Genomic DNA, 9,221 nt, shown 5'->3' with positions numbered 1-9,221 from the left:
TTTATTAGGATTTCTTTGTTTAAAAATGCATTTTATTAAAAAAATCGCTTGAACAGGGACAAGAAAAAAAACCATGAATCCTAGAAATCTGAAGTAAAAATAGGGAATGTCGCAATCGGGCAACAGGCCCACTAGCATTTGAAAAGAGAGGGCGATATTTCAGCTGGTTCTAACTAACCGTCACGCTGGAATCACTGTAGAATCATACAGTCATGGAAAGGTTACAGCGTGGAAGGAGGCCATTCGGCCCGTCGAGTCCATGCCGGCTCTCTGCAAGAGCAATCCGGCTGGTCCCATTCCCGCGCCTTATCCCCATAGCCCTGCAAATTTTTTCCTTTCAAGTACTTATCCAGTTCCCTTTTGAAGGCCGTGATTGAATCTGCCTCCACCACCCCCTCTGGCAGTGCATTCCAGATCCTAAGCACTCGCTGTGTAAAAATGTTTTTCCTCTTGTCACCCTTGGTTCTTTTGCCAATCACCTTAAATCTATGTCCTCTGATTCTTGACCCTTCTGCCGATGGGAACAGTTTCTCTCTATCTACTCTGTCTAGACCCTTCATGATTTTGAATACCTCTATCAAATCTCCTCGCAACCTTCTCTGTTCCAAGGAGAACAACCCCAGCTTCTCCAGTTCATCCACATAACTAAAGTCCCTCTTCCCTGGAATCATTCTAGTAAATCTCTTCTGCGTCCTCTCTAAGGCCCTCTAAGATAGATGCTGACGGGCCTGCTCTGTATTTCCAGTACTTTCCATTCTTTCTGCAGAATTCCAGGGCTGCTCTGTGTAAGAAATTGTGAATGACGTGTTTTGCATGGTCAGATCCCAGTTTCTCAAATCTGTTAAAAGTCTTTCATGTGGCACATTTAAAATGTGTCTTTGGTACTAAACAAATTAATGCTTTTCTGATTGGTCCAAAAAAAAATCTCACCATTAAAATTTTGAGCCAATCAAAATGCACTTTGCAACTACCCGCTGACATCACCCTGTCAACACATCTCTCTCAAAATTCTACCATCTCCTCACACTCACCATGAGCATCGCCACAGGGTGATCCCGAATGGTATTTCTCATTTACCTATCACTAACTCTGACAAGTTAAACACTCTAGAGACTTGAGCACAAAATCTAGGCCAACACTCCAGTACTGCACTGTCGTAGGTGCCGTCTTTGGGATGAGACGTTAAACCGAGGCCCCGTCTGCCCTCTCAGGAGGATGTAAAAGATCCCATGGTACTATTTCGAAGAAGAGCAGGGGGGGTGGGGTTCTCCCCGGTGTCTTCCCAACATTTATCCCTCATCCAACACCTTAAAAAAAACAGATGATCTGGTCATTATCACATTACTGTTTGTGGGATCTTGCTGTGCACAAATTGGCTGCCGAATTTCCTACATCACAACAGTGACTACACTTCAAAAGTATTTAATTGGTTTTAAAGCGCTTTGGGACGTCCTGAGGTCGTGAAAGGTGCTATATAAATGCAAGTTTTTTTTTCTTTCTACTGGTTAAAAAAGTGACGGCAAATGTCGACACTCTGGTGGGAAGTCTGCGTTTAATCTTTGAAAAGGGTTGGTTTCCACAGTTGTTCATTGATCCTGTTTGGTGCGCTTCATCCTTCCTCCTGAAACTTCCAGAAAGTCTGCTCGAAACTATGCTACGTATTGTAAACAACGGTGTCGGAATTTAGTTCATGGGGTACCGGAAGGTTAGGCTATTGTTTGAACATTGGGGGAAGGGGATTCTCCTACTGCAAACACTTAACATTTCTCCGTGCGCTGTCTTAACAACAACTTTCACTTATATAGCGCCTTTAACGTAGTAAAACATCCCCAAAGCGCTTCTCAGGAGTGATCATCAAACAAAATTTGGCACCGAGCCATATAAGGAGATCTTAGGACAGATGACCAAAAGCTTGGTCAAAGAGGTAGGGTTTTAAGGAGCGTCTTAAAGGGGGAGAGGGGGGTTTAGGGAGGGAATTCCAGAGCTTGGGGGCGTAGGCTGCTGAAGGCGCGGCCCCCATTGGTGGGGCACTAGCTGGTTTATTTTAAAGGGTTTATCGCCTCTGTTAAAATAGCTCGCAAAACGATGTCCAGTGAATGAGTTAACTAGCATCAGATGCCAACAGTAAGTGGTGGTTTGATGCACAGTCCCTTTAGAGTACATATGATCAAGTAAAGTTGTAGTGCCAGCGCCATCTGGAGTCTCGAAGATATAACTCGAGGAGAGGGAGCCCCGGCTGACACTGCTGGTTATTGTCTCACTGACCTTCACTCTGGTGATGGATAAGCTCTTTTTTCTACCTTCATTTTTTGTTTCACATTCCACTATGGCACTCATCCCTGCCATTTACTAAAATGGGTCAAATCTGTTCCCCATGAACTCCATCTCTCAAACAGGTTATAACGATGGAAAGTGTTTAAAGGATCATACAGCACAGAAGGAGGCCATTCGGCCCATCATGCCCTTGCCAGCTCTTTGAAAGAGCAATCCAATTAGTCCCACTCCCCTGCTCTTTCCCCCATAGCCCTGTAAATGTTTCCTTTTCAAGTATTTATCCAATTCCCTTTTGAAAGTTGTTATTGAATCTGCTTCCACCCTTTCAGGCAGTACATTCCAGATGTAACATGCTGCCTCAGCCTACATATCCTGCCTGACGTGAAATCTCTCTTGTATTCGTTCTATGTACACCACATAGTTTGTTGTCATATCTGAAGTCAATCCTTTTTCTATTTACAATCAACTCATTTTTAAAAATGATGTGGAGATGCCGGTGATGGACTGGGGTTGACAATTGTAAACAATTTTACAACACCAAGTTATAGTCCAGCAATTTTATTTTAAATTCACAAGCTTTTAAGTCTCCGAAAGCTTGTGAATTTAAAATAAAATTGCTGGACTATAACTTGGTGTTGTAAAATTGTTTACATTTTTAAAAAAGCCAAATGTCTAATCTCAGAATGTAATCCAGAAACTGCGTCGCACCCAGTGTTTGTGTGTGTGAAGATCCAAAGGTTAATTCAGCTCAGAGAACTTTGAGCTCCTCCAATTCTGGCCTTTTGCCCATCCCCGATTCCCTTCGCTCCACCATTGGCGGCCCTGCCTCCAGCCATCTCGGCCTCTCTACCTCCCTCTCCTTTTAAGACGCTCCTTAAGACCTACCTCTTTGACCAAGCTTCTGGTCACCTGTCCTAATATCTGCTTATGTGGCTCACTGTCAAATTTTGTCTGATTACACTCCTGTGAAGATCCTTGGGACCTTTTACTGCATTAAAGGTGCAATATAAATGCAAGTTACTGTGGTTGAAACCTGATCATACACTCAGGATCAAGAATCTAATTAATTTTTGTTTTGTTCACAAGACGCGGGCGACACTAGCAAGGCTGTACCTACTGCCTGTACTTTTATTTGCCCTGAGCAGCGCTGGGCTTCCATCTTAAGGAATAGCACTTGTTTTTACAACTGAGTTATATGGAGGCCGGACCAGGTCAGGGGTGAGATTTTTTTTTCATCTGTTGCTAGTCCATAAATGACCAGATTTATTGACTTCATCTTCACAACTTGCGCTGCTGGGATCTGAAATCACAATCTCTGGTCCAACACCGTCGCCACTAAGAAAGACAGACTTGCATTTATATAGCGCCTTTCACGACCTTAGGACGTTCCAAAGCGCTTTATAGCCAATTAAGTACTTTTTGAAGTGTAGTCGCTGTTATAATGTAGGGAAACGCAGCAGCCAATTTGCGCACAGCAAGATCCCACAAACAGCAACGTGTTGATGGCCAGATAATCTGTTTTAGTGATGTTGGTTGATTAGTTGAGGGATAATTATTGGTTAGGGCACTCCCCTGCTCTTCTTCAAAATAGTGCCATGGGATATTCTGTGCCCACCTGAGATTCCTCTGCTCTTTCCCCGTAGCCCTGCAAATCTTTCCCCTTCAAGTATTTATCCAATTCCCTTTTGAATGTTATTACTGAATCTGCTTCCACCGCCCTTTCAGGCAGTGCCTTCCAGATTGTGAGCTCAAGTCTCTGGTCACTCGACTATTGGACCCTGCTGATCTCTGCAGTCCAGTTTTTTCATTGTAAAATCCAAGTCGAGTGGTTGTTTGCTCTTTAAAACTCTTCAAGTGCTGCATCCACTTAAATAGGAGAAACAGTTACACACTTAAAGTGAAACACCTTAAACACGATGCAGTCGCCTGACTGCAGCTCTATGCCACCATCTTCTGGCAGAAAGGCAGAATTACAGAATATTTTGAATAAATGAGTGCTTGGCTTGTAGAGCACCAGACACGCCATGCCAGGTCGCTGCTTTAAGACAAGATGTGACCCTGAGAATTCTAGTGGAATCCCATTAGTGTGAAACAGGGGACATTGATTTCACTGCGTGTTGCACTTCATCCCCTTTGTGTTTGGCAGTTCCTAGACTCTAATAAATACTCTGCTCGGGAGTCATGAGCCAGGCTCAGGACCTATCCGTGTAAAAAGGGACTTTTATTTTCCAGAAACAACCCAGAGCACGACCTGCTGGATGTAAAAACAGTGAAGAAATGGGTTGTCTCAGGCACCATGAGGCAGGAAAGAGATGAGAGACTAATAAATTTACTTCAAAAGACTTCACAAAAGGAAAGGTCCCTGGACCATGGGTTATATTTTTTATTCCCCTCTTTAAAGGGAGTACTGCATCGCTTCATTCCACCCTTAAGTCCTACTCCAGAGACTTCAGCACATAACCTAGGCTGACCGTCCAGTGCAGTACTGAGGGAGTGCTGCACTGTCGGAGGTGCTGTTTTTAAAACAAGATGTTAAACCAAGGTCCTTTCAGTTGGATGTAAAAGATCCTGTGGCCCAGGCTGTCCTGGCCAATATTTGTCCCTCAACCAACATTACTGAAACAGATTATCTGATCTCTTTTCTCATTGCTGATTGTGGGATCTTGCTGTGCGCAAATTGGCTACGTTACAATTTCAAAAGTACTTTGTTGGCTGTAAAGGGCTTTGTGACATTGTGAAAGGCTGTAAAAGCACAAATTCTTTCTTTCTCATATACCACTTGGTAGCTCTTGTCTCTGGGTTAGAAGGTTGTGGGTTCAAGTTTACTCCCGAACTTGATCACATAATCTAGGCTGACACTCCAGTGCAGTAGTGGGGCAGTGCTGCACTGTCGGAGGTGCCGCCTTTCAGAATGAGATAGCCGAGGTCCCATGTGCTAGCCTAGGTCGATGTTACGGAATCCATGGCAGTATCTGAAGAAGAGCACAAAGTCCTGGGCAACATTCCTCCCTCATCCAGCACCACCAAAATCCGATTATCTGGTCATTCATTTCATTCTTGGGATCTCACTGTGTGCAAAAAGGCTGTCACTGATCTGAAGCAGGGTTGAGGTGCTCTTGAGGTACAATAAGGTGCTGTACAGATGCATGTGTTTTTAATATTTACAGGAATCTCTGTCGTTCATAGGAGAGGACAGACAACGGGGTCCATACAGCTCCACAAGGCTGTAATCGGGCATCAGCGACCAAGTAACTTTCAATGAATGGACCCATTGATTGAGAAACACCAATCTCACCCAGGCCCGGCTATTGTACCTTTTATTCAGCAAGAGCAGAATAATTTGATTACTTTATTTTTATTGTAAACAATTTTACAACACCAAGTTATAGTCCAGCAATTTTATTTTAAATTCACAAGCTTTCGGAGGCTTCCTCCTTCGTCAGGTGAACGATGTGAAAATAAACTAATAAACTAAGAGTGAAAGTAAACTAATTTTTATTAGTTTACTTTCACTCTTGAACAAAGAAAAAATACAGGAGAAAATATGAGGGAGCCAGTGTGAAGCATTCAAAAGGCAGTAGGTGAGATTGCTGATTTACTAGGTAGTAGAGGTTAGCAGGGTGGGTTAGAGACTCCTGTAAATGATCAGTGGGGAACTGGGTTTAGACATTGACCATTCACCTGGGACCTTGGGTTCTAAATCCAACCCAGAAGGTCGGGTTGAATGACTCCTCTGTCTGCTGGTTGTAAGGCAAATGAGTTCGGGCAGACTCAGACCAGATTCTAGTGGGCACGGACCAATCGCACAAAACTGCCCCTAGTTTGGCACCGATTGGCAATGCAACTCAGACAGGGCAAAGGATGGTTAGAGAGGTCAGTGGAACAAGTGTAGGACCAGCTGTCGTTCTGAGGTTGGGGATGAGGCATGTTGGTGGGGCAGAGTAGAGGTAGCTTTGCTCTCCATCTTGCTGTGCTGTACCTGGCCTGGAAGTGCTTGGTGTTTACACTGGGTGCCTGGTTCCAATCCCCCAGCACTAACATCCCTCATCTTAAAGAACACAAAAAAAAAATTAATGCGGCTGCTAAAGATTGATGGAGCTGGAGATTGGGGTTCAGGAATAATTTCCCTGGCCTGTTACATTCCTAAGCCACCTTCTTGAGTTGGGGAGGGGAGGAAAAATCCAACGCTCGTGAACAGAATTGATGAAACTCCTGCAAACTATTTGTACTTGAACCAATGTAAGACGCGGCGTGGATTCCTGTGGGACATCGATAGGCGGATGTTGGACCCCACTCGAGATCCAATCATCCAGTACGTGTTTTTCCACACTCATGCCGTTGGCCTTCATTGTCACCTTCAGCTTACTTACCATTGCTGGTCAACGTACCTAACCCAGAACGCTGGGAAACCTCAGGGAACGCTCCCAAACATCACTCTCCATCAGTGGACTGAGTATCAGTGTTGTGCTCATGAAGTTTATTGGTGGATGTAATGAGATATTTTAAATCCAAAGAGAGATGGTAGGCCTGAGCCGGACAGTCTTGTCATGCTGTGGACACTAAAATACCCGTTGCTCGCCCTTGGAACAGGGCGTGAGAGATCGAGGGGTCTCTGTAAGCCAAAAGAATTTCCAACTCAAGCGTGTTTGTCTGCATTGTATTCTATTGCCCTTTTATGGCCCCTCCTTGCTGCTGTCTTCCACCGCAATGATCCCTCCATCAGACAAGGGTAAAGAGTTTAAACCCGAACCTCAACTGAAGTGGCCTGAACCATGGATGTGTCCATGACTGAACCCCCCCCCCCCCCCCCCCCCCACCACCCCTCCTCCCCGATTCTTGTTCCAGGATTTTCTGACACAAGTCAGGTAAACTCCATTGTTCTCTCAGGATTGGAATCGCCCCAGTTTGAATCTATTCCAATTTGTTTAGTTTGCATCAGTTTGGGCTTCACTGAGTTGCAATTATATATCGCCTTTAGGCTGGAAAACACCTCACGAGGCTTGAGAGCAAGGGATAAAAAAATAGGTAAAAGTGATGGACACTCAGCCAGGGGGGAGAACTTAGATGGGGTGACCCAAAGCATGCTTGAAAGATGGGTTTTGAGAAGGAATGGGACTCTTTGGTCAGTTCTGCTGCGCACGGTTTCAGGTATTTGGAGAAACGTGTTGCGGCTCAAAGAGCATTTCCATTCAGACCGAATTCCTGGAAGAGCCAAGATTAACCAACTCCAGCAAAAGGGCGCCCATTTGGGCTGCTGGATCGCCTTTATGGCTGTGGTAAACAAAACACTTTTGTCCATTTTTTAAAAAAAGTTTAAACATTTTGCCAAGATAGATATATTTGGCGATGGAATTCTCAACAGCTCGAAACAGGAGCTGCGCTTCTGTGGGCCTCACACCCCTCAACAATAATGGAACATTCAATCACCATGGAGATCTCCATTTAATGACCCATATGAGCGCTAAGCAAACCCAACTCATCGGGGGGGAGGGGGATGTGGAAGGCAAATTTGATCACTTTTGAGACTGGGATTCAACTCTTGATCCTCTGATTGGAAGCCAAACACTCTGTTAGAGAGCACTGTTGAGGGAGGGGCGGCTTCCACTCCTTGTAAGTTCTTTCGATAGCTCGATGCAGACGCTATTTCATTCACGCCGTACGCTAGTTTCTGAGAAACACTACAAACTGCCATTTATAATATTCCATCTTCCAGCTATCTTTGTTCCTTATTGTGTATATTATTTCTTACTGTGTGTGATATATTAATGTCTGTTTGGTGTGATGTTGGCCATAGGATTAATGGTTACTAGCCAATATTCTGTAAAAGAACCAACCAATTTAAAATGCAAAATCTATATTTAAACCTTGTGCACTTATTACTCTAACAATAATAAAGCTTTTATTCTTTCTTTTCTGCGTGTTAGTTGTTTTTCATTTTTGGGCACGAGAGGTTTCAACTTAGACAATGCCATAGCAACTATATTAACCCTTAATTCCTGATTATTACATTTTCCGATGCACCATGTATTTGCTATAGCGCTCTCTGATATACCACCTCACTGTAACACTACATCCTAACAACTTGCACTTATATAACACATTATATGTAGAAAGATGTCCCAAGCTGGTTCACTGAGGAAGCGAGGAATGGACACCAAACCCAAAGGCTTGGTCAAAGAGATGGGTTTTTGGATTTTTAGAGGCTGAGAGTTTTGAAGGGAGGAGCTTCAGAGAGTGGGGCTAAAATGGCTGAAGACTTTGTCACCAATAGTGGAGGGGAGGGGATGTAGGCAGGAGGAGGTTGCTGAGGTAGAGGAGGGTGGGGAGGTTGTCGAATGATTTGAAGATGGCAATTGAAAATCCGATGCGTTGACGGACAGAGAGCCAATGTGGGTCAGCAATAACGTGGGTGATAGGTGTGCGGCACTTAATGTGGGACAGGATGAATTTTGGACAGGTTGGATTTTGAGGAGGGTGGGGTTCAATGAGGGGAGTACTGGAGAAATTGAGTTCCAAGGAGATGGAGGTGTTGAGGGTTTTGGCAGTGTTGTGGTTGAGGTAAGTGCAGAGGCACACAATGATGAGGAGGTGGAAATAAGGGGGCTTGGTGATGGATACAGTGGGATTTGAAGCTGAGTTCCCGGTTGACTAGGACACTGGGGGTGCACACAACCTGGTTCAGCCTGAGTGAGCAACAGGGAGGAGGACTGATGCAGGGGCAAGGGAGCAAATTTTATGGTGAGGCCTGAAAACAATGGCAAAGGTCACCCTGAAGTTCGGTTAGAGAAAATTCTGGCTTATCCAAGACGCTATGTCAAACAGGCAAGCTGACAGCAGAGAGTTGGTCACAAGGTCAAGGGAAATGATGGATCCGAGCATCATTAACATACATGTGGAAGCTGACCTTGTGCCTATAGATGATGTCACTGAGGGGCAGCAGATAGATG

The 9,221-nt window shown here is 44.5% G+C and overlaps 1 protein-coding gene across 3 annotated transcripts in view; it reads left to right on the top strand.

The window, feature by feature from the left end:
- LOC137305657 (cdc42 effector protein 4-like) overlaps positions 1 to 9,221 on the top strand; it is a 43,732-nt gene that overhangs the window by 19,918 nt on the left and 14,593 nt on the right. For 2 of the 3 annotated variants that reach the window (XM_067974545.1, XM_067974546.1), the window contains exon 4: positions 5,442 to 8,183. The exons of the other annotated variant lie outside the window; for it this stretch is intronic. The gene's annotated coding sequence lies outside the window, so the exon portion shown is untranslated. Of the gene's footprint in view, positions 1 to 5,441; positions 8,184 to 9,221 lie in introns of those variants that run through there. 3 annotated transcript variants of the gene reach the window in all.

The sequence above is a fragment of the Heptranchias perlo genome, chromosome 40, assembly GCF_035084215.1.
Source record: "Heptranchias perlo isolate sHepPer1 chromosome 40, sHepPer1.hap1, whole genome shotgun sequence".
In the NCBI taxonomy this organism is placed as follows: domain Eukaryota; kingdom Metazoa; phylum Chordata; class Chondrichthyes; order Hexanchiformes; family Hexanchidae; genus Heptranchias; species Heptranchias perlo.
The sequence above is the reverse complement of the archived record's forward strand: the minus strand, read 5'-3'. Positions and strand labels throughout refer to the sequence as shown.